General features: G+C 43.4%; 1 long non-coding RNA gene across 9 annotated transcripts in view; it reads left to right on the top strand.

Moving 5' to 3' along the window:
* LOC119231994 (uncharacterized) overlaps positions 1-25,242 on the top strand; it is a 61,139-nt gene that overhangs the window by 5,519 nt on the left and 30,378 nt on the right. For 4 of the 9 annotated variants that reach the window (XR_008552095.1, XR_008552089.1, XR_008552091.1 and 1 more), the window contains exons 2-5: positions 4,519-4,684; positions 14,665-14,805; positions 14,891-15,031; positions 24,981-25,049. This is a non-coding gene — a long non-coding RNA (uncharacterized LOC119231994). Of the gene's footprint in view, positions 1-4,518; positions 4,685-14,664; positions 14,806-14,890; positions 15,032-18,394; positions 18,596-24,980; positions 25,050-25,242 lie in introns of all 9 variants that reach the window. The other 5 variants (XR_008552093.1, XR_008552090.1, XR_008552096.1 and 2 more) reach the window with 5 other exon arrangements.

The following is a 25,242-nucleotide window of genomic DNA, read 5'->3' as shown; positions in this document are numbered from 1 at the left end:
CAAGCAATGAAATAAGGCCTTGGGATTGTCCAAGGTCATTCAATGAATTGGAGCAGAGGTAGGGTTAGCTTTTAAGACATATAAACTTCTCTTTACCTTATTATTTCTTTCTTCTTTTGTTTGTGTTAATTTAGTTAACATTACAACAATTTGTTCTTAGAACTCTTTTGACTGTATCTTAGTAAAAACTTAGAAGAAATTTACATACAGCCCTTTGTATTATATTTGGAATATAATACATCAGCATCCTGATACTGAGATGAAACCTCTATTATTCCATGATTATAAAGGCATGCCAGCTATTTAAAAATGATATCTACTAATGTGTGAGAATATTTCCATTTGGGAAATCTGTGTTGTAGTGTCTTCTTGTTAAAGAGATTAAAAGGATGTGGGTCCTATAATAAAAACAGTTCAGATTTATGGATCATTAAAAATAAGATAGGCATTGTACTTTTCAAGTATACTCATAATATGCTTTTACAACAATTCTCTGAGGCATATACTATTATTCCTATTTTACAGAAGGGTCAACTATAATTGAAGACATTGAATTACTTGCCCAAGGAATAAGTCTGTTTGCTATGTATTTTGATTAACATTGGGTGTACAAATATGAAATTAATGTTGGATGAATTCAAATTTATTTTGGAAGGGTTAGGAATTAACTCTCTTCATGGCTTTAGCTTAAATTAATAGAATTCATGAAAAAATAAAGCAAATGAAATTGTCTCTAGTGAAGCCCAAACTACTAAAGGGAAAACCCATTTTTATAAATCAGAGACCTTCTGTAGAGAGGGAGAGGGATCAAAACAAGGGAGAAAGGACACAAGGGACTACGGTGATGGTGTACTGGTGAATCGGTGGTAGGAATTTTACAAGGACTACACCTGAGAGGAGAAAGCAAATGTTGTACCAAAATGCAAAATGATATAAAATATATATCAATCAATAAATTTAATTTAAAAAATGGTCCATCTACTTGTGTACATGAAGGCAGACTCTTAGTGTTTTTGAAGATCTTTAATCAGTGCGAGGTTCAAAGGGGAGAGAGAAAAAAAGTAAGGAGTGGGGAAGAGACTCCCAATCAAATTCTGAAATCACCCATCCCCTTGTGGGCAAATGTCCAGGCAAACAGCCTGGACCCTGAGCTGCAAAATAATCAGAAGAACAAGTTCAAGGCACCTTCTGACAGGGAAAAAACAAGCAATAGCTTGGGCAGGGCTCAGGAAGCTGAGTGATCAGGAGAGACCTGAAATTCATGAGGATACAAGATGGATAATTCCCCACAAGGTCAAGATGATGGCTGCCATTGTCCTTGAAGAGTCCAGCTACCAAAGCTGCCAAGACCAAGGATCAGGAGAAGCCTCCCCAGTCTATCCTTCCTCCCCACTCTATACCAATATATAGCTGCTTCTCAATTTCCTCCTTCCCAGAAGTTCTCCGTTCTGGAAGTCTGGTGTGCTGGGAGTTGCAATCCAAGGTGTCTGCGATTTTGACAGCATAGAAGTTGGGGCAGGGAAAATGGCACTCATTCCCAGAACCCTAGCAATGTGCCTCGCTTTTGCAGTGACACATCCTGTAACACTAGTCTGTATCCCTTATATACACACCACTATAATAGATTCTAGTTAGTAAATGTTTCCAATATGCTGGGCACATCACGCATATTATAGCTTACCTGCATAACACATTTGGAAGGAAAGTCTTTTAAGTACCATTTTAGAAAACTAGAATTCATAGAGATTTAGTAACAGCAAATAAAGAGGGGAGTCAGGTCACACGCTGCCACTTGTAGCACATCAGGTTGATCAAGCAGACTTGTTAACCTAAAACTATTGTTTGGTCATACTAGATTCTCAGTTGAAAAATATGTGCTCTAGCAGCTGCCTTTTAAAGAATCATTTCCATTATTATGCAGTATGTGGAACCCAAGAGGGACTTCTATAAACATGAGTACATGTTCCCAGACAAAGGAGATAATATCTATGACAAACAGTCATTATCTAGAACATCTGTTAGGCTTTTTCTCCTTGTAGTAAATAATGCACGGCGTGCTCTGATTCAGGTGTGCTCCTGAAAACCCAGCAGCTTCTGCCATGATTTCTGTGATCTCTGGGTATGATGAATGAGAATATCTGTTGATCATGGAGTACGCCACTTAATCGAGCACTTTGGCTTCAGATCAAATTTTCTATATTTTTAACTATAATTAGAGCTCCAACCAACATTAGTTATCTTGCATTACAATTCTCATGTGATTCCACATTCAGTGTCTCATAAGCATTTAATCTCAAAATAGCTCTGCTTGGTAAGCATTAATATTGTCTTCATCATTCTGTTTTTGAGGCTGTCCCATGTATCGACAGAGAGAAACAGCAGAGAGATATTGTTAGAAAAAGAGTGAGCTTTCACACTATGGTTTAATGTGGTGCTATTTTGGTTTGTGTTCAGCAGAGAAGATGAAGAAACATATATCAAATAGTGGTTATGAGAATTTCAGATGGTGGCAAGAGAATTTCAGAAACGCTTCTTTATTTATTTTATATATGTTTGTATTCCTTTTTTCATTCATTTTGCTGGGACTCAGTAGGCCATTTAAATGTGAAGACTTGGATTAAATCCTCTGATAGTTTTTCTTCTTTTATTGCATGCCTTTTATAAATCCCCTTCCCAAAACCCTGCATTTTTTTTTTCTGAAACTCCTGCTTCTTTTTCTTTTTCTTCTTCTTCTTTTTTTTTTTAAAGATTTATTTATTTACACAAGCACTGGGGTACAGGCCAGAGGCACGGGAGGGTGAGAGAATTCACCAGAGACAGAGGCAGACAGAGAGAATTCACCAGAACAGGCAGAAGGACAGTACACTGCTGAGGGGAGCAGCGGGCGAGACAGGAGAGGTCTGCCGTGCCATGTGGGACTCTCCCTGGCTGGCCGGGAATCGAACCGGTGCTGCAGAGGCTGCAGACAGCTTCACAGCGCAGCACTCAACCTGATGCGCCACCGGGGAGGCCCTGAAACTCCTGTTTCTGAGGTAATTTCCTTGAGTTCTCTGTGCATGTTAGCTTCTCTATCATGTTTTTGGTTGTTATATATTATTCTGTGTTCTTGGGAATTACTTTGGCAATATCTTCCAATTATTCCATTTCATTTTAAAGTCCTAAAACATACTTTTAATGTCTAAGAATTCTTTCTTGTTTTTTGCTTTATTTTTAGAATATCTTATTCTTGCTTTGTGGATATGATGCAGTCTCAAATTCCACTGAGGGTACTATTTAGAGTTCTTTTTAAAAGCTGTCTTGACTCCCTGAAATATATCTGTTTTCTCTGGGGTCATTTCTGTCTGTTTGTTTTGATATTTTTATTTCTTTAGTTAGTATTTTCCACCTACCTGGTTATCCTTTGTTTTTGTTAATTGGAAAAAATTGGTTTTACTGAGGTAACATTGGTTTAAAATACCATAGGATCAAAACGGGGGTGGGGGGGGAATTGTATGGGGACTATAACCAAGATGAAAATGCATATCGTGCAAAAATGAAAAATGGCGTGAAAAAAATATAAAATTTAAAAAATAATAATAAAAAATTAAAAAAATTTATGCTGAAAAAAATAAAATACTACATATAATTCAGAGATAAAGGATCACACTGCTTAAGATGTATGTTACACATTCATCACACATCACACCCACCATCAAGGCACCCATAGACCTCTACCATAGTCCATCTTTTTGGTTGATTTTTGAGGAGGAAATTAATTAAATTTTCTGGATAGCAAGTGTGCATTAATTGTCTAAATTGGGTGGGGCACTTTCAAGAGGGGCAGGACTGACTGACAGCGGGTCTTACTTTAGCAGCAAAGGAGCCTTTAGGCCAAAGGAAATGGCATGGAACATATTTGGCTCCTGGCGCCAGTGCCCACACCAGGAGTCCTGCCTTCTAACAGCTAGACACCAGCCTCTAACTCCAGAGATAGCTTTGCTGTTGTTTGTCTTTTCCCTCTTGAAAAATGAGAGAAACATTTTGTGTGGCCTTCCCTCTTTATGCTTTGAGTTGGAGGAAGGCGGATGGGATGGGTGTGTAGGAATGAATGGTTTGGTCGTTTGGGGAATAGTTTTAATCCCTATCCCCACGACAGCCCCTCTTTTTTCAGGTGGCCACACTGAGTCTGCAGACACTGAGCCTGAACCTCCTCAGAGGGTGTGATCGGTCGACTCCTTCCATTGCCCCCATCCTGGGCACATCGAGTCCTGGTTTGCCCTCTGCAGGCTTGTGTGTCACCACGTTCCCACCCACTGGGTCCTGAACATTTTTTTGAAATCTGTCATCCTTTGATGACTGGCTTCCTTCTCATTAACTTTTGCTTTTCATAGATTGTTATACCTTTATTCTTTTCCAATTACCTTAAAAGAAGTCTTAAGGTGGGAAGAAGAAAGAAAAGGCTAAAAATCCACCTCTAGCTATGGTTTGCTCACTTTTGAAATTTCTCTTTTGGGTTTATTTTTCCTGATTTTGGAGCAGATGGTGGTCTCAGCCAAATATGGATACCTCAGGCATGAAAGTCATTCCTTGCTCTTTAAATGCTACTTTTAATCGTTGTTTATCTGGGAAGAGGCTGGAGAAGTGGCATGGGGGAAGTCGGTCCCGGCACCTGTCGAGGTCAGCCTGGCCCATTCTGTCATCCCAGGTAATTATGCTTTGGTTCCTAACCCACCCATCCCAACAAGGAAAATGGAGCCTGCCGGTCACAGGCAACATCCACTCTAGCTGGGGCTCAATGACTGCCTGTAGTTACTTAAGCCCGGCCCGTGGGAGGTCTTCCTCTGGACCCCCAAGTAGCTTTTTGAAAAGAATGCCTTTTGGTCACACTTGATGAGACGAGCTATGACGAATGCAATTTTCTCCATGACTCCATTTCCAGTGACATTGTCAAGCCTCGCGGCGCGCATCCGGCTGGTGCTCCTGGGGTTACTGAGCTCACCCCCGTGGGCACCTCTGTCCAGGTGGACTTTCCAAGGAGACTCCAGCTGGGAGCACAGCTCGGGAGGGTTTCCGAGCCTCCTCCTTTGTCCAGCAGCACAGCGCTGGGATCCAGGGTACCCGGGACTGAAAGCCGCTGTTGGCCGCCTTTCCGCGCCATTCAGCCTGGCATTGTTTTCACCCCACACTCGAGTCTCTTGATGTGTGCCCATTTCCAACAACTCTGAGTGGGGTCACCAATTAAAGCCAGAAACAAAAAGTTTCCTGCGCCAATGTGGTCGCCAGCGCTCTGGGCTTCCTGCTGCTATTTGTGTGCGTGTGCTTTCCGCTTCGGGCCGCCCCTCCCACCAGGCTCTCTGTGTGTCCTTCTCGACATCTTCATTATTCCTCATTAGCTTTGGTTTCCTCTCTCCTCTTTTCCCCTTTGCATGTCCGTTATTTCCAACCCTTTAACCACACAAATGAGGGGTGCCCCTTTCCTGTCGCCTCGGGAGTCACTCCTCCTTCAGCATCTCAGAACAGACCCGTCACCTGCGGGATCGCGGCGATGGCACACAGCCACTTGTCGTCCACAATGGGGGCTCTCAGAGCCGGGCAGCGAGGCCTGGGCGCCGAGCCAGCTTGCCACAGAGAGGCAGCTCGGCCTCACAGGGGGAGTGTGGGCCTGGCAATCAGACCCTCGCGGGGCTGCCCTGACTTGCTGTGGGGTCTGGAGCATGTCACTTGACCTCTGCTTAGCTCCTCATCCCTGAGAGGAAGTAAGGATGGCCTCGTCAAGGATGCTGGGGGAATAGCCAATGAGGGCAGGGCGCCTGCTGGCCCATAGGCAGTCCCGCGGCTGGCTGGGATGGGCGGCTGTGTCCATACACACAAATACATGCGCATGCTCACACACACATATACACATATTCACATGCATAGGCATATATGAAGATGGAAATATGCATGCACGCATGTGCTCACACACAACCTTTGACATGTAAGTATGCACTCACACAAACATTCATACAAAGACATAGGCACCTCCATATGCAGACAAACACAGTCACACATAAGTGCACACACACACTCACTGTCACACACACATATATACAGACACACACTTATACACGGGCATGTTCAGCCCAGTTAGGACACATATAATGTGCATGTATGAATGTGATTCCTGATGAAATATAAACAAAATTTCAACTTCTTTTCACAAAAAGAACACATATAACCTTATAGCCAGGTCCTGGGGATTTCCCATTTTGTTCTCTCACTCTCAATCAACAGTCCTCACGTATGAGCACTGGCCTAGCAGTCATGGGTGTGTCAATGCAGGAAACATGGTCACACAGCACAAGAAATTTCCATATGTTCAGGGGAAACAAACAAGCCAGTGACTGCATGGTAATAGTTAACACACTCTGGTGCAGAGCTTACTGTGCAGTTCTTTCGCGGCATGTGAGATGGAATGGTGCATTCTGCCAGGAGAGGAGGAACCAGGAAGGCAGCATGGAAGAGGGGGGTCTTGATTTGGTTGAGCAGAGCAGAGTACCAGTCATTTAGTGGATGTGGTTTCAGGGCCACCGACAGCAGCTTTAACTCCTGACATGCTCATGGGTTGCATGGCAGACTAATGGGTCCTCTTAATCATTCCTTTCTGGTGACATGACCCCAAATATTTCCTGTGGCCACTGGGTCAGTGGACTTTCAACTATATCCGAATATAATATCAAGCAGGTGAGCCAGACATGGCCACTGCCTTGACACACTCATTTAACTCCTGACGCATTTTCTCTCTTATAGTTGTTTCTCCGTAATGGTAGACCGTATTTTCCAAAAATGGTTGCAACAATATTTCTGAGTCCTACATGCTCTTCTGGAATCTTGCCATGCCCCATGAAGGGGTGGAATCTCTCTCCCTCTCCTGAACCTAGCTGGCCTTTGTGAATTCCTCCATGAACACAGCAGTGATGGGATGCTGTGTGGAAGTCACAGAAGGTGACACAGTTTCCACATGGCTCTCTCTTTGGGGGCAAGTGCTTTGGTGACCTGGTGCTCACCAGGATCTTACTACCCTGAGGCTGCTGGGGAGACCACACAGACATATGGAGCAGAGCGCCTGGTTCTCCAGCCAGCTTTTTGCATTTCCCCAGCCCAGGTGCCAGCTGTAGGCAGAAGGTTTTGATGCGGCCTGTCCAGGTTTCAGGCTGCCCAGCAGATGCTGAGTGGTTGAGAGATGTACTCTTCCCATTGAGCCCCATCCAACACACATGAGCTAGACACATGATGCTTTGACTTAGTCACTACTTTAAAAAAAAACAAACAACTATCATCAGTTATTTATCTTGTTAAAAATCTTCTTTTTAAAAGTCGTTTTCACAGACAATTATAAATCAGAGACAGACTGCAGGGGAGGAGGCGGGAGAGGGATCACAGGGAGAGTGGGAGGAGCACAGGGGACTGAGGTGATGGTGCACGGGTGCATTGGTGAAGGAAATTCTTTTTTTTTTTAAAAGATTTATTTATTTATGCATACAAGAGCTCAGGTACAGGCCAGAGATGTGGGGGGGTGAGAGGACTCACCAGAGACAGAGTGGGGAACAGAACAGGCAGACTGACTGAAATAGACTGCTGAGGAGAGTAGTGGGTGAGACAGGAGAGGTCTGCTTCGCCATGTGGATTGCTCCCTGGCCATCCAGGGATGGAACTTGTGCTGCAGAGGCTGTGGATTGCTTCATAGTGCTGTGCTTAACCCCCCAAGCCACCAGAGAGGCCCAGGTGAAGGAAATTCTATTGGGACTACACCTGAGGGGGTGGGTGGGGGGAAGCAAATATTGTTTAAAAATGAACACTGATGTAAAAAAATTAAAAAAAAGTGGTTTTTAAGTTCACAACAAAATTAAGCATCAGGTACGGAGTTCCCGGATCCCCTCTGCCCCACACATACATAGCCTGCTCACAAGCAAATCTCCCACCAGAGTAGGACATTTGTTAGAATCAATGAACTTACTGTGACATATCATTATCCCCCGAAGTCCAGAGTTTACATGACGGTTCACTCTTGGTCTTGTACATTCTATAGGTCTGGAGAAATCTATAATGTTGTGTCTCTACCATTATAATAACACACAGAGTAATTTTACTGCCCTAAAATTTTTCTCTGTTTCTCCTACTCATCCTTCCTGAGTTCCTCTACTCCTTGCAACCGCTGATCTTTTTACCATCCCCATAGTTTTGCCTTTTCCAGAATGTCATAGAGTTGGAATCATACAGCATGTAACCTTTCCAGATTAGCTTCTTTTTTAGTAATATGCATTAACTTTCTCCCGTTTTTTTAAAATGGCTTGGTTGTTGATTTGTTTTTAACATTGAATAAAATTTCATTGTCTGGATGTAGCTCCTTTTATTTATCCTGTCATCTATTGAAGTACATTTTGGTTGCTTCCGGAACTGTTTTGACAATTATGAATAAAGATCTGTTAACAGATATGTGCCGGTGCCTGTAAATTTTCAGCTCATTTGGGTAAACAGCAAGGAGCGTAGTTACGTACCTGGACTGGATGGTAAGAGTATGTTTAGTTTTGTAAGAAGCCACCAAACTGCCTTCCAAAGTGGCTGTGCCACTTTGTATTCCCACCAGCAATGAATGAGAGTTCCTGTTCCTCCCCAACATTTGGTGGTGTCAGTATCCAGGTCTAACAGTTGTGTGGTGCTATCTCTTTGTCTAGATCCTCAATTTCTTGGTGACCTAATGACGCAGAACATATTTTCATGCTCACCTCCATCTCTATATCCTCCTGGGTGAGGTGTGTGTTCAGGCAGCCACTAGGTGTGGGGAGTTTGCTTCTCAGCAGTCCTGGAGCATCAATGTCAGAGAAAGTTGTTATGTTTGTTCTTAAGGACCGAGAACAACCTTGAAAACCTTGGCTGCCCTTGGAGGTCTTAACCAAACAGACAGAAATCTTCATGTGTGGACTTTTTCAAAATTGAAAAGCTGAAAACACTAGAGGAAAACCTTGAAGTACCCACACTCCCTTTTCACGTGCATCTTACCAGCTGCACCATGTAGGGTATGGCTGCTTGCAGTGAGGGACAGCAAGAATCAGAGCCTATTGAGAGGGGTCAGAGGGAGGGAGGGAAGAGAACAGGGGACTATGGTGATAGTGCATGGGGCATTGGTGAAGGAAATTCTGTGAGGACTACACCTGAGGTGGGGAGAAAGCAAACATTGTTTAAAAATGCACAATGATGATGGTCCTCCCTGGTGGCGCAAGGGGTTAAGACGCAACCTGTGAAGCTGTCCACAGTCACTGCAACATGAGTTCGATCCCCGGCCAGCCAGGGAGAAACCCACATGGCGCAGCAGACCTCTCCTGACTTGCCCGCTGCTCTCCTCAGCAGTGTACTTCAGTCAATCTGCCTGTTCTGCTCCCCACTGTCTCTGGTGAATCCTCTCACCCCCCACAGCCCTAGCCTATATCCTAGTTCTTGTATGCATAAATAAATAATTCTTTAAAAAAGAACAATGATGTAAAATATATATAAATTTAAAAAAAAGAAAAAAGAATCAGGAGCCTCCTGTCACACCCACTCCACAGTGCATGAAATGACTAGTCTGCAGGGAGAGTTGAGCGACATTGAGAAAACATCCTGATTTAAATTTACATATTTAAAAACATTTCCAATCCATCACAGTTATTTTGTAAAATACAATACAAATGAATTGTTAGGAACATGAAGTTAAATATGGCTCATAATTCAAGTCCAAATATATTGTTAGATTTAACAGACCTAAAGTTATCCTGTCAAATTGCTACGGGAGTTTCTGAATGTTTACCCCCCACATCTCATCTACTTGACCGCAGACCAGCACAAAGAACCCCCTCAGCCAGGCTTCAGACCTGCCCTCTGCAGACACAGACCTTCAGAGCAAGTGGGGGCTATTTTTGCGAAGTCAGGTTTGGGACTGCAAAGGGGTACTGGGGAAAAGACATAAAGGATGTAGGAACTACATGTGAGAGGCAAGAGAAACGGGTTGCCCTCCATGCTAGACACCCCAAAAGAGTTAAGGTTGATGTTTCATCAAACCAGCTTTGCTCACTGTTTGATTTTAAGCCCAAGATTGATGTTAAGATCAGAGAAAAGTCTCCATGTAAGGGAATGGATAGATGGACAGAGCACCTGGTATCTTGGTGGAGACTCATATTGGAGTCCCATTCACCAAAAGTAAGTCTTATTTCCAGTCCTTCATAGACTCAAAATAGGTTCCAAAGAGCCTGGGATGCACCCCAGATATGTAGTCAAGGAGATGGTCCACCGTTCATGGTGCTCTTTTTGGGAATCAGAGACCCATGTCAGAAACTTGTAGTTGCAGGAATGCTGTGGAGGCTTATGTGTATGTATGTGTGTGTGCGTGCACACATGTGCACGTGTGTGATGTATGAATGGTAGAAGAATGTGTTTGTGTAGCATCCATCACCTCAGTATCTACTAACCAACTTCCAGGGAGGCACGATACCACCTGTAGCATGGCAGAGAGAATATCCTGTCTTCCCTAGGTAGTATCTCCATTCTAATACATGCCCAGGATCCACTGAATCTCCCTGTGCAGAGCTGGTGCTGCCTTAGGGAGTTAGTAGCAGGCACAATAGCTCCCATTTGCCAGCCTGGGCAGTACAGGAAGAGTGAATTGCATGTAAATCACAAAAGACTTCAACAGGTTTGCAAAGAAAGTATAAAATTTGGATTATAATGTATTTAAGGATTTCCATTATTATCATCATTTCACCCCTTCTTATATTCTGATAAGCATTCTTGGGTGGAAGCAGAAAGCATGGACTTGCAATCCAGGTGCATTACCCCCTTTTTTTCTTATTATTGCATCTGAGGCCTACAGCTCTTCAGCTCTTACTGGTGTTTCCTTACAACATAAAACCATTGGAGGTTATCATGGAGTTAAAATTCCCAAGTATTTTGGGTGCAAAGCATTGTAAAAATCTTCTGTGATATTTGTGTCTATTTAATAAAATATGCACATGTTCAGTAACTTCACTTTTATTATTAACACCAAAGAAATATTTGTATATGTGCATAAGGAAGCATGTGAAAGGAAGCAGATTACAGCAATGTCTAGAATAATACAATTGAGAAACAACCTACTTGTCTGATGAAAGGGGAGTGGACAAATAAACTGAGATTCATCCAAAATAGTGGAGTATTCTACAGTGGCCACAAAGAATGGGTTGAGCTGGGGTAGGAACGTAGAAAGAACTCCAGAATGCATTGTTGACTGAGGAAAGCAATTTCCAGATAACATATGTAGCATGGCACTGTTTCTGAAAGAAACAAAATCCCTGCACAGTACAAAATACGACTACATGTTTTCTGAGTGTATACGCTGCATAGGAAATATTTTGTAAGGTCACCTCCCAAATGATGACAGCACTCGCTTCAGAGAGAAAAATAGGGAAATGGAACTCGTGGATGGTCAAAAGGAATTTTTAGCTTTTTATAATACTTGCAGAGTTTTATTTTAAAGCATGGGACTATTACTCATGTCTTATTACAAAGTAATGTCAGAAAATTGGGCATGCCGGTGAGAGTGGATAGCATCCGTAGCCATGCCTGGCAGAATAAAGATGAAAGGAGCACACCATGTTGAGGGGCAGACGGAGGTGCACCCCAGGACCCCAAACCTGCATACTCTAAATAGGTTTTGCCACTTGCCACATCAAGAAAAACATACTCTTCATGCATAAGACCTTTGATAGAAAATAACTTTGTTAGAATTAGTGTGCAGTAGAGAAAAAGAAGGAATAGTTTCCAAATGAAACACCCAAAGTTACCCATTCCCTTGTGGGCAAATGACCAGCCAAACAGGGTTGGCCCAAAACGGGGCTACTGAGGCCCAAAAGCTTGCCACAAGACAAGACATCTTTTTTTTTTAATAATAAATTTTATTTTTATATTCCCCCATACAATTGCAAACCCCCCATTCTGACCCCAATCCCTCCCCTCCCGCCCCCCCCACCCCCCAAAAAATTGTCTCTGGTTCATAGTTTTTTGTTGATTTTGATTTTCACTTTCTTATAGTTATTCATTTTCCTGTTCCCTTATTTAAGTTTTCCAGATTCCTGCTATGAGTGAGACCATCCGGTATTTTTCTTTTTCTTTTTGGCTTATTTCGCTGAGCATGATCCCTTCCAGCGCCATCCATGTTGCTGCAAACTGCATGTGTTTATCTTTTTTGAATGCTGAGTAATATTCCATGGTGTATATGTACCACATCTTCTTGATCCAGTCATCTATTTTTGGGCATTTGGGCTGTTTCCAAAGCTTAGCTATTGTAAATAGTGCTGCTATAAACATAGGGGTGCAGGTGTTCTTTGGAATTGATGTTTCTGTGTCCTTTGGGTAAATACCTAGGAGTGGAATTGCTGGATCATATGGAAGCTCTATGTTTAGTAGGTCCAGAAATCTCCACACAACTCTCCATAGTGGTTGGACCAGTTTGCACTCCCACCAGCAGTGCAGGAGAGTTCCTTTTTCTCCACACCCTCGCCAACATTTGTTGTTGCTAGTTTTTTTAATATGTGCCATTCTCACTGGTGTGAGATGGTATCTCATGGTAGTTTTGATTTGCATTTCCCTGATTACAAGTGATGTTGAACATTTTTTCATATGAAGTCAAGACATCTTTTGGTGGGGACCCATGGAAAAGGGGAAGAAAGGGCCAGGCAAGTCTGGAAGGAAAAGAGCAAAACCAAAATCAAGATAAAGACTGCCATTGTCAGCCTCCCCTCAGGTGTCTCACCCATGTCTGTTAGGTGTCTCCCTCCATATTCCCCAAGGCCCAGGTGCAAGTGCAAAGCTGAGAAGCAAGTGAGGCTTCTTCACATGTCTCTGCTTCATGTACCTCCTCCAGGTCTTTTCTTTCCCTCATCTTCTCCATTTCTCTCCCAGTCTTTTCTACCTACCCCTCCCTGCCCAGGTCCACCCTTCCTTGGTGGGACAGGGAACCCAATACCTCCCCTTCTACGGGGATTGCACTCTCACAACAAGACCCCTTCGAGGGTGGTGTCAAGGGCTGGAACAGGCTGCCCAGTAGACCTTCTCCACACCACTCAGAGGTCACCCACACTTGCCACCCCAAGGCAGCAGGGCTGGTGAGGATCAGTCACAGAGCCAAGTCTCCAGGCTTCAGATCCTTTAGTCACCAACTACAGGACCCCAAAGGAATGATTTAGCCTCTCAGTGCTGCAGCTGCCTCCAGTGTAAAATAGGCATTATTATATATCACATTATAGATCATCAGAGTGTGTGAGGATTAAATTGATACAATTAAACATTTTGAATGGACCTTGGAAAGCAAAATCTCCATGTAAACATCATTCATTACTATTGCTATTTAAAAGTTTTTTTTAAAGATTTATTTATTTATGCATGTAAGAACTCAGGTGTAGGCTTAAGGGGTTAAGTCTCAGCACTATGAAGCAATCCGCAGCCACCTTAGCAGGAGTTCGTCCTTGGCCAGGGAGCTACCCACATGGCACAGCAGACCTCTCCTGTCTCACCTGCTGCTCCCCTCAGCAGTGTATTTCAGTCAATCCACCTGTTCTGGCCCCCACTCTGTTTTTGGTAATAGTTTTTTTTTAATTTTTCCTAGAAGATTCTCCAGGTTCAGTCTCCAGTTGCTTAGCCTCCATTAAAATTGGACCAGTGCTGGCACTCTGATGGCTGGAAGCTTTCAGTGTCCCTCTGCACTTTCCTTCATCTTAGATCCTTACTATGTTCAGCTATGGGTGGGTCTGAAGGAGCAGTGAAAAGTTGGGAAACTGCAGCTTAGGGAGGAGAGTCTTGTCCCACTGGTTCCACCAGGCAGTTGGTGAGCCCCAGACCTCCAGAGGCCAGAGCGCTTTCCTCCCACAACCACCTCCCACAGAAAAAAGAGAAAACAGCACTGGTTTACGAAAACTGAGAACTGGAATTCTCATGAAAACACTGACTTCTTCAGCTTTGGAAAAGAGCAACATTTCCTGTCCTCTGGGCCCTCGGTGAGGGGCCAGACAGGCTGGCCCTGCTGGTGCCCACTGGGGAGCAGCCACTCCCGTAGGCCCCGAGCCCAAATAGACAGGTTCCACGGGTCAGCACACAAGCCCCTGTGGCAGGAGGGTGCTCGCTGCCCCCCAGAGTGCCTACCCCCTGGATTGAGCCACGCTCATTAAGGGCAGGCAGCTGCCAGTCCCTCAGAGGGACACCCTCCCCCTCAATATTGACCCGCAAGGAAAAAAAATCCATCTTAATACTTTTTCAGAGGCTAATGAAGCAGTTTATTTAATATTATTTGGATAACAAGCCTCCACATGAACGGGATTCGAATGTCAGTTGTCTTAGGGGAAAAAAGATTTATTGGTTGGTAAATATTGAGAAAGAAAAGCTGATAAAGAACAGCTTCAGCTGCAGCTTCTGCCCGGGGCAGGAGAACAGGCCTGTGTTGTATTTTGGGGCCCTGGGAAGGCAAAAAATTGTGAATGTCTTTCTTTGTTGGTGGGTGTAAAAGTGGAGACCGCTACAAATAATTTCTTATTTCTATTCGCATAGATTTTAAATTATGTAGCTTCCCTACCTTGTTAAGTATTAAAGCGTTCTTGTTTAAGGAAAAGGCACTTAAATAATGAAGCTTATGTATCTTGTTTTCAGACATCAATATCTGGCTTTGAGTGGCACAAAGGGATAAAGGAATGTGGATTCAGAGCTCCCTGGGATGCTTGGCAATTCTAATTCAACTCCAGACTGCAGTGGACACAAAACTGTTGGAACTTTTGTTGAAGAGAAGTCTGGGTGAGCACGTGGTGTTGGGAAATTGTATTTTCTTCTTCAAGTTCCTCTGTTTCCGAGTATTTAATCCTACTGTTCTCTTCTTTAGTGAAGATCTCTTTGGTAAAGAATCTTTTTCCTGAAATTGCTTCAGGCTGCACAGAAGCTGGATTCAGAAATACACCCGCTTGGAATGCCTGTTTTGGGGGAGCCTGCCGCGGGGAAAGACTGCCATCTCGTGGCCAGCGTGGTACTTACACCTCCGAATCCATCCAGCTGCCTAGTCAGGCCTTGGGACATGAGGGGGAAGCTGAATTTTTGCAGGTCATTGGGATGCCTTTTAAAAAATACTGAGAAAATAGCTGAGTGCCCTCCAAAGTAGAGATGTCAGTGACTCTTCTGCCTGAGCCAGGCACAGGTCTTGAGCACACTGGTGGCATATAATACCTGATGTATGAAAATGAGGTAAAAATATTGGGAAAGCATAATCACTTGATGAAAAGAAACAAACACACTAATAGACTACTAACAGACTTCTCTGTGTCCAGCAGAGAGCTGGGGAAGAACTCCTAGGCGGAGGACAGGGCAGTGAGTTGTGCCAAAGGTCACTGGATATCATTATATAGGGACAGGGGTCGCAAGAAATGGCCCATTGCGCCTCATCTGGCAAAGTACCTGGCCAAACACTCAGTCAGCCTGAGCAGGCAAGGAGGTCCATAGATATGTGATTAGTTTATCTTCTCAAAATTAGAACAGAATCTCATGTAAAAATGTTATAGGTGTAAGAATGACACATATCAAGAAAACTAGCAACAACAAATGTTGGCGAGGATGTGGTGAAAAAGGAACTCTCCTACATTGCTGGTGGGAGTGCAAACTGGTCCAACCACTATGGAGAGCTGTGTGGAGGTTCCTCAGTCTACTAAGAATGGAGCTACCATATGACCCGGCAATTCCACTCCTAGGGATCTACCCAAAGGACGCAAAAACATTGATTCAAAAGAACACCTGTACCCCTATGTTTATTGTAGCACTATTTACAATAGGTAAAACCTGGAAACAACCCAAATGCCCAAAAATAGATGACTGGATCAAGAAGGTGTGGTATATATACACAATGGAATATTATTCAGCAATCAAAAAAGATAAACTTAGGCCATTCGCGGCAACATGGGTGGAGCTATTATGCACAGGGAAATAAACCAGAAGGAAAAAGAAAAATATTGGATGGTTTCACTTATAGCAGGAATATAGGGGAACCAAATAAGACATTTTGGTAGAAAAATAATAACAAAACAAAACAAAAACAGACAATTATAAAACAGAAATATCCTGCAGGGGAGGAGGAGGGAGAAGGATCAGAGGGAGGGAGGGACTGAGGTGATGGTGCACGGGTGCATTGGTGAAGGAAATTCTATGGTGACTCCACCTGAGGGGGGAGGGGAAGCAAATACTGTTTTAAAATGAACAATGATGTAAAATATATATAAATAAATTTTTTAAAGTGTTATATGTGGTTGTAAAAAAAGAAAGAGGAGAGGAGGAAAAAAGGATAGAAAGAAGGAAGGAGGAAGAGAAGAAGAGAGGGAGGGAGGAAGAAAATTTAGCAACATAGAAACAAAAAATGCTGGAAGTCTCCCATCTTCATTGCCCACTGGTAGCACTTAGGTGTTAGAGATCCTTGAGGACATCTTGCTATAAATGTATCCAAATGGAAATTTTAAATGTCCCTTTACACAAGTGGAATTCAGTATTATATTCTATTCAGAGTCCTGACTTTTCAATTCCCACTATGTCATAGGCTTCAGTAAGTAAAGGCCTGCATCATTGTTCTTAGTGATTGCATAATAGTTAACAATATGGAAATCAACCTGATGCCTGCTATTTGCCTATAATAAATGCTTTGTTCAAGTGAGCTGACATGGCCACGCAGCTCTACAAGGAAGGATTTGTTATTATGCCCATTTCACAGATGAAGAGACTGGGGCCCAAGGAAATGAAACAGCATCATAGGGGTGTGTGGTTTCAGAGTCCATGCTTAAGACTCTGAGCTAGACATGGGTCATATTTTATTTTTCAGTTTTTAATGATGGACATTAAGGGTTTTTTTTTTTTTGCATTTTTCTGGTATGAAAAATAAGGCTACAATGAAACTATAGGTCACAGACATCAGTGAGTTCTCTCATCAAGTCAACCCAAGAGTGGGGTGTCTGTGTCAAAAAATTTGCTCAGTTTATACTTCATATGTGTCTGATTTCCCGTCAGACAAAACAGAACAACTCACACCAACTTTGCATGGGAACCTCTAGCACTGTGTGTTCATGCCAATATTTGGCCTTCCTCATCATTCAATTTTTTTCTTTTCTTTCTGTTTTATATCTTGAAAACTAGTCTTTGGGGGAAAAATAAGTATAATGAGCCCTTGTAAGTGCTTCATCTGTTCTAGATCCACCTCTGCTTTCTCTCTCTGTATTTATTTTTATAAGCTCTTGGAATTAGTTTAGACATACACACTAAATACTCTAGCATGTATCTTTTAAGAAGATAAACATAGCATCCTATAACCATCATACCTGACAAGATTTATATCAATAAGTTACAAATTTCTAATGTAAAATCCACATCAATTATTGGATATGTAATAGCTTTTTGCTTCGATCCAGAATAGAATCAAGGGTCACATATATTGAGTTTTATTGTTGTGTTTTTGATTTCCTTTTATCCAGAACAGTATCCTGGTCTTTTCTGTGTTCTTTCATGGCATTCACATTTTGAAGAGTTTTATAAAATATACCTTTATCTGGATTTATCCAATTTCTTTGAGATTAGATTTTGCTTAAGTTTTACTGTCAGGCGTATTACATAGACGATATTACTTTCTTTTCAATGGGTGTATCAGGAGGAAGTGGATTTCAATTTCTTCCATTATTGGTGATGTTCACTTTTTGAGTGCTTAGGTAAGGAAGTGTCCTAGTTTATGTCACCCTTAGCAGAGTACCTTGATCCTTTGTGATTAAGTTATTGATTAAGTGATGCTTTGAGACTGAACATCCTGTTTCACTATAATTGCTTATCCAATAATTTTAGAATCTGTAACAGGGTGGCCCCCAGGAGAAAGGGGGAGGTTCCAGATTCCCTGTCCCACCCAAGGGAAGGTAGAGCTGAGCAGGGAGGAGAAGAAGCTGGGGAGGAGACAGAAGGAAGGAAGCAGGATGGAGAACCAGAAGGAGGCCTGGAGGAGGCACGTGGAGCATAGAGACATGTGAAGAAACCATGCTTGCCTTTTGGTCATGGACTAGGTGAAGCAGATGTGGGTGAGAGACCCATGGGGAGGATAACAATAGCATCTTTTATCTTAATTTTGATTTTGCTCTTTTCCTCCCAGACTTGTCTGGCTGTTTCTGATCCTTTTTTATGGGTCCCTGCCAGAAGGTGCTTTAGGCTTGGGGCAGGCTTTCAGGCCTTGCTTTGGGCTAATACTGTTTGGCTGGACTTTTACCCATGAGGGAGTGGGTAACTTCAATGGTTTATTTGGAAACTATATTCTTTGTTGCACACTAATTGTATTAAAGTTTCTTTCCATTAAATGTCTATATGTTTTGTCTTGATGCAGCAGATGGCAGAGCCTATTAAGAACAGGCAGGCTTGGGAGTTCTGGGGAGCCTCTCTCCCTATCCTGTAACAGAAATGTTACATAAATGGAGTCCTACAGAATTCTATCTGGGTCTCTTCACTCAGTGTAATGCCTTTGAGATTCGTGCCCTTGCTGCTCATGCCAACCAATGGCTGATTCTTCGTTCCTGCTGACTTTCAGGTACTCTCATGTGTAGATGTGCCACAGTTTATCTACCCCTCACCCACTGATTGGGTTGGGTTATTGCCTGTTTTTATTGATTATGAATAGTGCTGACATAAACCTTCTTACACAGGTGTGTGTGTGTGTGTGTACATAAGTTTTCATCTCTCTTGGGTATCTAGGCATGGGATGACTGAGTCTTATATAGAAGTCCCCCTTATCCACAGGAAAGATGATTCAAGATCCCCAGTGGATGCCTGAAACCATGGGTAGTACTATACCCTAATATATATATATACATACCTATGATAATGTTTAATTTATAAATGAGGCACAGTATGAGATTAATATTCATCTCTTACTACTAATAAAATTATTATAGCAATGCACTATAATAATTAAGACCAATAAAATTATATGTCATAACAATATACTGTATGTAATATTTTTGGACCTGGGTTGACAGCAGAGAAATGAAACCATGGAAAGGAGGGGATACCTATGGTAAGTTTATGTTCAGTTAAAAAAAAAACCTAAAGACCTGCCAAATCTTTCTCAGTGCCATTTCCACTTCTGTCAACAATGGATGAGGGGGCCTCCCTGGTAGGGCAAGGGATTAAGTGTCAGCACTATGAAGATATCGACAGCCACTGCAGCATTAGTTGGGTCCCCAGCCAGGGAGCTACCCACATGGCACAGCAGACCTCTCCTGTCCTGCCCACTACTTCACACAGCAGTATATTTCAGTCCGTCTGCCTGTTCTGTTCCCCACTCTGTCTCTGGTGAATCCTCACACCCTCCACACCCCTCTGGCCTATACCCCAGCTCTTGTATGAATAAATAAATTAATCTTTAAAAAAATGGATGAGCATTCCCATGGCTCTGTATCCTGGCCAACTCTTGCTGTTGCCAAATTTTATGGTTTTTTTAGCCATTCTGATACATGTATAGTGTTGCTCATCTTTTTGTTCTTTGTCAGTGCCATAGGTGAATTTAAAAACTTAATTTTAATATATCTTGGCTGTTAAAAATACTTTTAATTAGTATTACCATCAATAATACTGAGAATTACTACCAATCTCCTAGATAAAAAAGATATTTTATGATATTTGCAATGTGGCAAGGGAAGTCAAGAGGGTTGAATTTTTAAACTGAGAGAGAAGACAGTGTGTTCTTGCCTGACGGTCTCTGCTTCTGTGGCTGCCTCATCCTGTGTGGGGAACCATGTGGCCCCTTTCTCAGACCTGTGCTTTGTTAATGGAGGCCATGGGGGAGGAGGGGCAAAGAATGGCCATTCCAGTCTCTCTCTCCTGATTAAAGGAAGGGGGAGCAGCCGTGAATGAAAGGGCAAAATCAGTTACAGCCCATGACACTTCAGAGTATGGTGCCGCATTTGCACATAGTCCTGAAAGCTCCCAAGAGGAAAGATCACCCTCAGTTCAATTTGTTTCAGCTCAGTGGAAGAACCAACATCACTGCCATGGGTCAGGGACTGTGCTGCTTGCTGGTGACACTGATACAAAGAAGACCCAAACTTGTTCTCAAGGCTCCTCAGTCTGGAGGAGACAGAGTGGGAAGGAGATGCAGGCAAGGTAAGCTGTGGAGTTGATGAGGTCACGTCTTCACCGGTTGGCCCACTGGTCTCCGCGGGATGGCAAGGAGGCAGCTGTCAGAGGCTCTGAGCTGGTGGCTGCCAGGAACTGGCCCTTCCTCCTCAGCACCAGCTTTCCTATCCAGACAACCACTGTTTCAGTCTCATGCAGAGACTGGAGCAATTAAAAAAGGCATCTTACAGCTGCCAAGGAACTCAGCCAAGATCTGAAATGTCCTGTTGGCTCCATAGCTGTAAAATCACCTGCCGGGCACCGAAACAGATCCCCACCGTGCCCGGAGGAATGAAGCCTGCTGTGACAGCATTAGAGGAGAGGAGTGTCTGCTGAGCGCAGTTCCCATCCTGGCTGACCTGTGGATTCGGACAGCGCCATTGGCCAAGTCTCCTGCTGCCCCCTGGCGGGAAACTGGATAACTCAAGTCCTTTTCTTGGTGTTGAAAGACTTCTACCTTGGGAACCACAAACTGCCTTGATCCAAACGTTTGTCCATTTTAATATAAACACAAGGCCTGGTTCATCTTGCAAAGTAGGTCAACCGGACCTCCCCAGTGGCGCAGCGGTTGAGCGCTGGGTTGCAAAGCTGCCTGCAGCCTCCGCAGCGCCAGTTCGATCCCCGGCTGCTTCCCGGCCACCGGAGGAGGGTCCCACATGGCGCCTGCTGCTCCCCTCAGCAGTGTGTTTCGCCAGTCTGTCTGCTCTGCTCCCTGCTCTGGCTCTGGTGAATTCTCTCTCCCTCCCATGCTTCTGACTGTACCCAGTGCTCGTATAAATAAATAAATAAATAAATAAATAAATAAATAAATAAATAAATAATAAAAAAAGATATATAAATATAAAAAGAAATAGGTCAACCTTTGGTAATGGGCTTTTCCTAGTTTTGTACCTAACTGGGATTTCATCCTGTTGCACAGAGTGCTTGAGCCACTCAGGAGACAAAACTTCGCAGTTATTTTAACAGACAGAATTTTAGACAAGAAGCTGTAATACTGGATGTGGACTATAGAGAAGCCAAAGGGTCAGATAGCATCAAACAAAGAACTAACCCTAGAAATGTCACTATACAAACAGGGGCTACCAGAGGGGGGCTGTAAGAACAAAGTGGGGGAGGAGCACAATGGATTGGGGGTGCATTGGTGGTGGGTGTATGTGATCACAACATCTGGATGGTGGGATCTTACACTTCCAAAAGACAAGCGACAAACCACGGTGCAAACCAAATTTACCTCAATAAAAAGAAATATTTTATTCATACAAAAAAAAAGGACAATAAACAAAGAACTGTGATCTGGGTAACTGAAAGAGACATCTAAGGTATCACAGTGAGGGCAACGGAAGGAAAGGGCTACTTCCCCTCCAGATGAGAGAATAAAAGGAAACTTCAGAAATCATTAAAACTTTGAAGCTCAGAGAAGGAGCCCCACAGAACTCGGATATCTGAGGTACAAAGATGTTGGTTCTGCCAGTAATGGAAGAATGGCAAACTGGATTCAGTTGCTGCTATGGAAAGGAAGCCCCACACCAGGTTAAAGAGCATTGCTGAGGGGTACGGAAGGCGGGGTGCAGGGGCCAGAAGTACTTTGTGCAAAGTAAAAGCTAGTATCGCATACATTGTCAATATTATCCTGAGTCCTATATTACTGCCATGTAAACACCATATAATTCCCTGCATGTGGATACCTTGTTTCTGTTGCTAAGACTGAAGTTCTAGATTTGGTGAAATATAAAGTCTCCTACGTACAAAAGTTTCAAATATTCAAAGTTTGTGTAGAAGTTCCTTTGGAAGCTACCTCTTCAGCTTACATAGCTATCCACGCACTTGGCACAGCATGCCCACATTCTGGGAGACTCTGGGTGAGAATCAGATCCCTGTGAACCCTGCTCTGTGAAGTGGCTATGGCATCTTCTTGGCTTCTCTAAGCATCACCTTCCTTATTTAGTGATTAAATAGAATTTTGCATGTGCAAAATGCTGTCTCCCCCGCCCCCAAACTCAGGTCTGTAGGCACCTCAAAATGGTTCCTTTTTTGGAGAAAGGATATTTGCAGGTGTTATCATGCAGATGGCATCACACTGAGCTAGGGTGGTACCTGAATTCAATGACAGGTGCCTTCATAAGCACAGGCTGTTATAGATCTCCAGGAAGAACCACTTGCAGATGGAAGCAAAGGCTGGATGATGTGTCTGCAAGCCCAGGGCACTGTGAGGCCACCAGAAGCTGGGGGAGATACACAGAACAGATTCTCCCTCAGGTCCTACAGAGGACACCACACCTTCTGGATCTTTGATTTTGGATATCTGCCTTCCAGAGACATGAGAGAATGATTTTTTTAAATTTTATTTCATTTTATATATTTTTTACATCGTTTTCCACTTTTGCACAATGTATGCATTTTCATCTTGGTTATATTCCCCATACAATTTCCAACCCCTTATTTTGACCCTACTCCTTCCTCCCCCTGCCCCATAGTGTGTCTCTGGTTTATAGTTGCTTGTTGTTTTGCTTTTTACTTTATTATAATTAGTCTTTTTCCTGGTCCCTTATTTAGGTTTTCTAGATTCCTGCTATGAGTGAGACCATCTGATATTTTTCTTTTTCTTTCTGGCTTGTTTCGCTGAGCATGATTCCTTCCAGCTCCATCCATGTTGCTGCAAATGGCATGTGTTTATCTTTTTTGAAGGCTGAGTAATATTCCATTGTGTAATATACCACATCTTCTTGATCCAGTCATCTATTTTCAGGCATTTGGGTTGCTTCCATAGCTTAGCTATTGTAAATAGTGCTGCTATAAACATAGTGGTGCAGGTGCCCTTTTGAATTAATGTTTCTGTGCCCTTTGGGTAAATACCTAGGAGTGGAATTGCTGGATCATATGGAAGCTCCATCTTTAGCAGTTTGAGGAATCTCCACACAGCTGTCCATAGTGGTTGGACCAGTTTGCACTCCCACCAGGAGTGTAGGAGAGCTCCTTTTTCTCCACATCCTCGCCAACATTTGTTGTAGCTAGTTTTTTTTAAATACGTGCCATTCTGTGAGTGAATGATTTTTTGCTGTTTTCAGCAAACTGATAGATGGTAATTTATTTTTTATTTATTTATTTTATTTGTTTATTTTTTTAATATATTTTTTACATCATCGTTCTTTTTTTTTTTAAGATTCATTTATTTATTTATGCAAGCACTGGGTACAGTCAGAAGCGCGGGAGGGTGAGATAATTCACCAGAGCCAGAGCGGGGAGCAGAGCAGGCAGAAGGACCGAAGTACACTGCTGAGGGGAGCAGCGGGCGGCAGGAGAGGTCTGCGCGCCATGTGGGACCCTCCTCCGGTGGCCAGGGAGCAGCCGGGGATCGAACCGGCACTGCAGAGGCTGCAGGCAGCTTCGCAACCCCACGCTCAACCGCTGCGCCACCGCTGCGCCACCGCCACCGGGGTGGCCCCATCATCGTCCATTTTTAAACAATGTTTGCTTTCTCCTCCCCCTCCCCAGGTGTAGTCCCCATAGAGTTTCCTTCACCAATGCACCTGTGCACCATCACCTCAGTCCCCTGTGCTCCTCCCTCCCTCCCTCTCATCCCTCTCCTTCCTCCCCCCCTGCAGGATGTCTCTGGTTTATAATTGTCTGTTTTTGTTGGGTTGTATTTTTTATTGTTATTATTTTTTCCCTGATGTCTTATTTGGTTCCCCTATATTCCTCCTATAAGTGAAACCATCCAGTATTTTTCTTTTTCCTTCTGTCTTATTTCACTGAGCATAATTCCTTCTAGCTCCATCCACATTGCTGTGAATGGCATGAGTTTATCTTTTTTGATTGCTGAATAGTCTTCCATTGTGTATATATACCTCGGTGGTAATTTATTATCTCAGTCACAGTTTGTACTAGTCTTGACAGGGTCTGGCCTCAGTCCTTACTAGGCTGGGATCGGTCCTCCTTTTGCTTCTAGACGTGGTGAGCCTCACATTGCTCACTTCACAGGAGAGCTGTCAGCCGGGAGTCCTTCCTGGCTGAGAGCAGGGCAGGTGGGTATGTTCTGACGAATCATCAGTTCTCCAGTTCTCTTCCAGCGGAGTATCCTATAATCCAGCTCCATTCTGACACTATCTGCCTGGAGTTGGTGTTGGATTCCAGAGGTCAAGGGCTCAGTGTCACACGACTCCTCCACTTCAGACTCCAAATGCAAGACCCGGCCACCTTGCTATAAATTGGGGTTTGCTATGACTCCCACTCCTTAGGTTTGATAATTTGCTAAAATGGCTCCCAGAACTCAGAAAGCACTTTTTTTTTCTTTTAAACATCTCCTGGTTTACTATTAAGGCTACAACTCAGGGACCGCCAAATGGAAGAGCCGCACACGATATGGGGGAGGGGCTTGTGATGAGGTTACTAACCTGCAAGTTCTCTGACTCTCAGTGCTCAAGAGTTTCTATAGGTTTCAATTTCTAGCCCTAGAGCTCTAATCCTTTAATTACTTGGTGTTCTGATTATCAGCTCCTCCCAGAGGCTACCTAAGGGTCTCAACCTAGGTTACCTCATTAACATAAGTTCAGGAGTGAGGAAAAATCCTCCATATAAATAACAAAGCCCCTCCTCTCAATCAGGGAGTACTAAGGAATTTAGGACCTTGGTGCCAAGAACAGGGCACGAATACCACATATATTTCTTTTTATATCATGGTGAGGTCCTGTCTCCTCCTGGTAATGAAGCACATCCATAAAGAAAGATCAGATATAACTTGTGTAGAGCCTTTAAAAACTTCAAACTGAATGAAATCTGCTCTCAATTTGTTTCTCCACCAGGGGCTTTATTGCACAGGGAATAGGGCTGTATGGCAGATCCAAGTGAAGGAAGAGCTTTTGCTAAGTGGGGTAAGGCAGTAGCTGAGTTGTCTGCTTAACACTTCGATGGGGTCTCGGGGGTCCAGGTAGTCCTGGTACAACCTTACTTCCAGTTCATGTCTGCCATATGCCTCCCAACTGAGAGTCTGCTAGTCCCAAAGGAATTGCTGGGGTGAGCCAGGTGCCAGAGAGTGGGCCCAGTGCCTGGCAGATGGCACATCTC

Source organism: Talpa occidentalis, unplaced genomic scaffold, assembly GCF_014898055.3.
Source record: "Talpa occidentalis isolate TD23 unplaced genomic scaffold, MPIMG_talOcc4v2.1 talOcc4.10, whole genome shotgun sequence".
NCBI classification, from domain to species: domain Eukaryota; kingdom Metazoa; phylum Chordata; class Mammalia; order Eulipotyphla; family Talpidae; genus Talpa; species Talpa occidentalis.
This window is presented reverse-complemented; position numbering and strand designations above follow the sequence as displayed.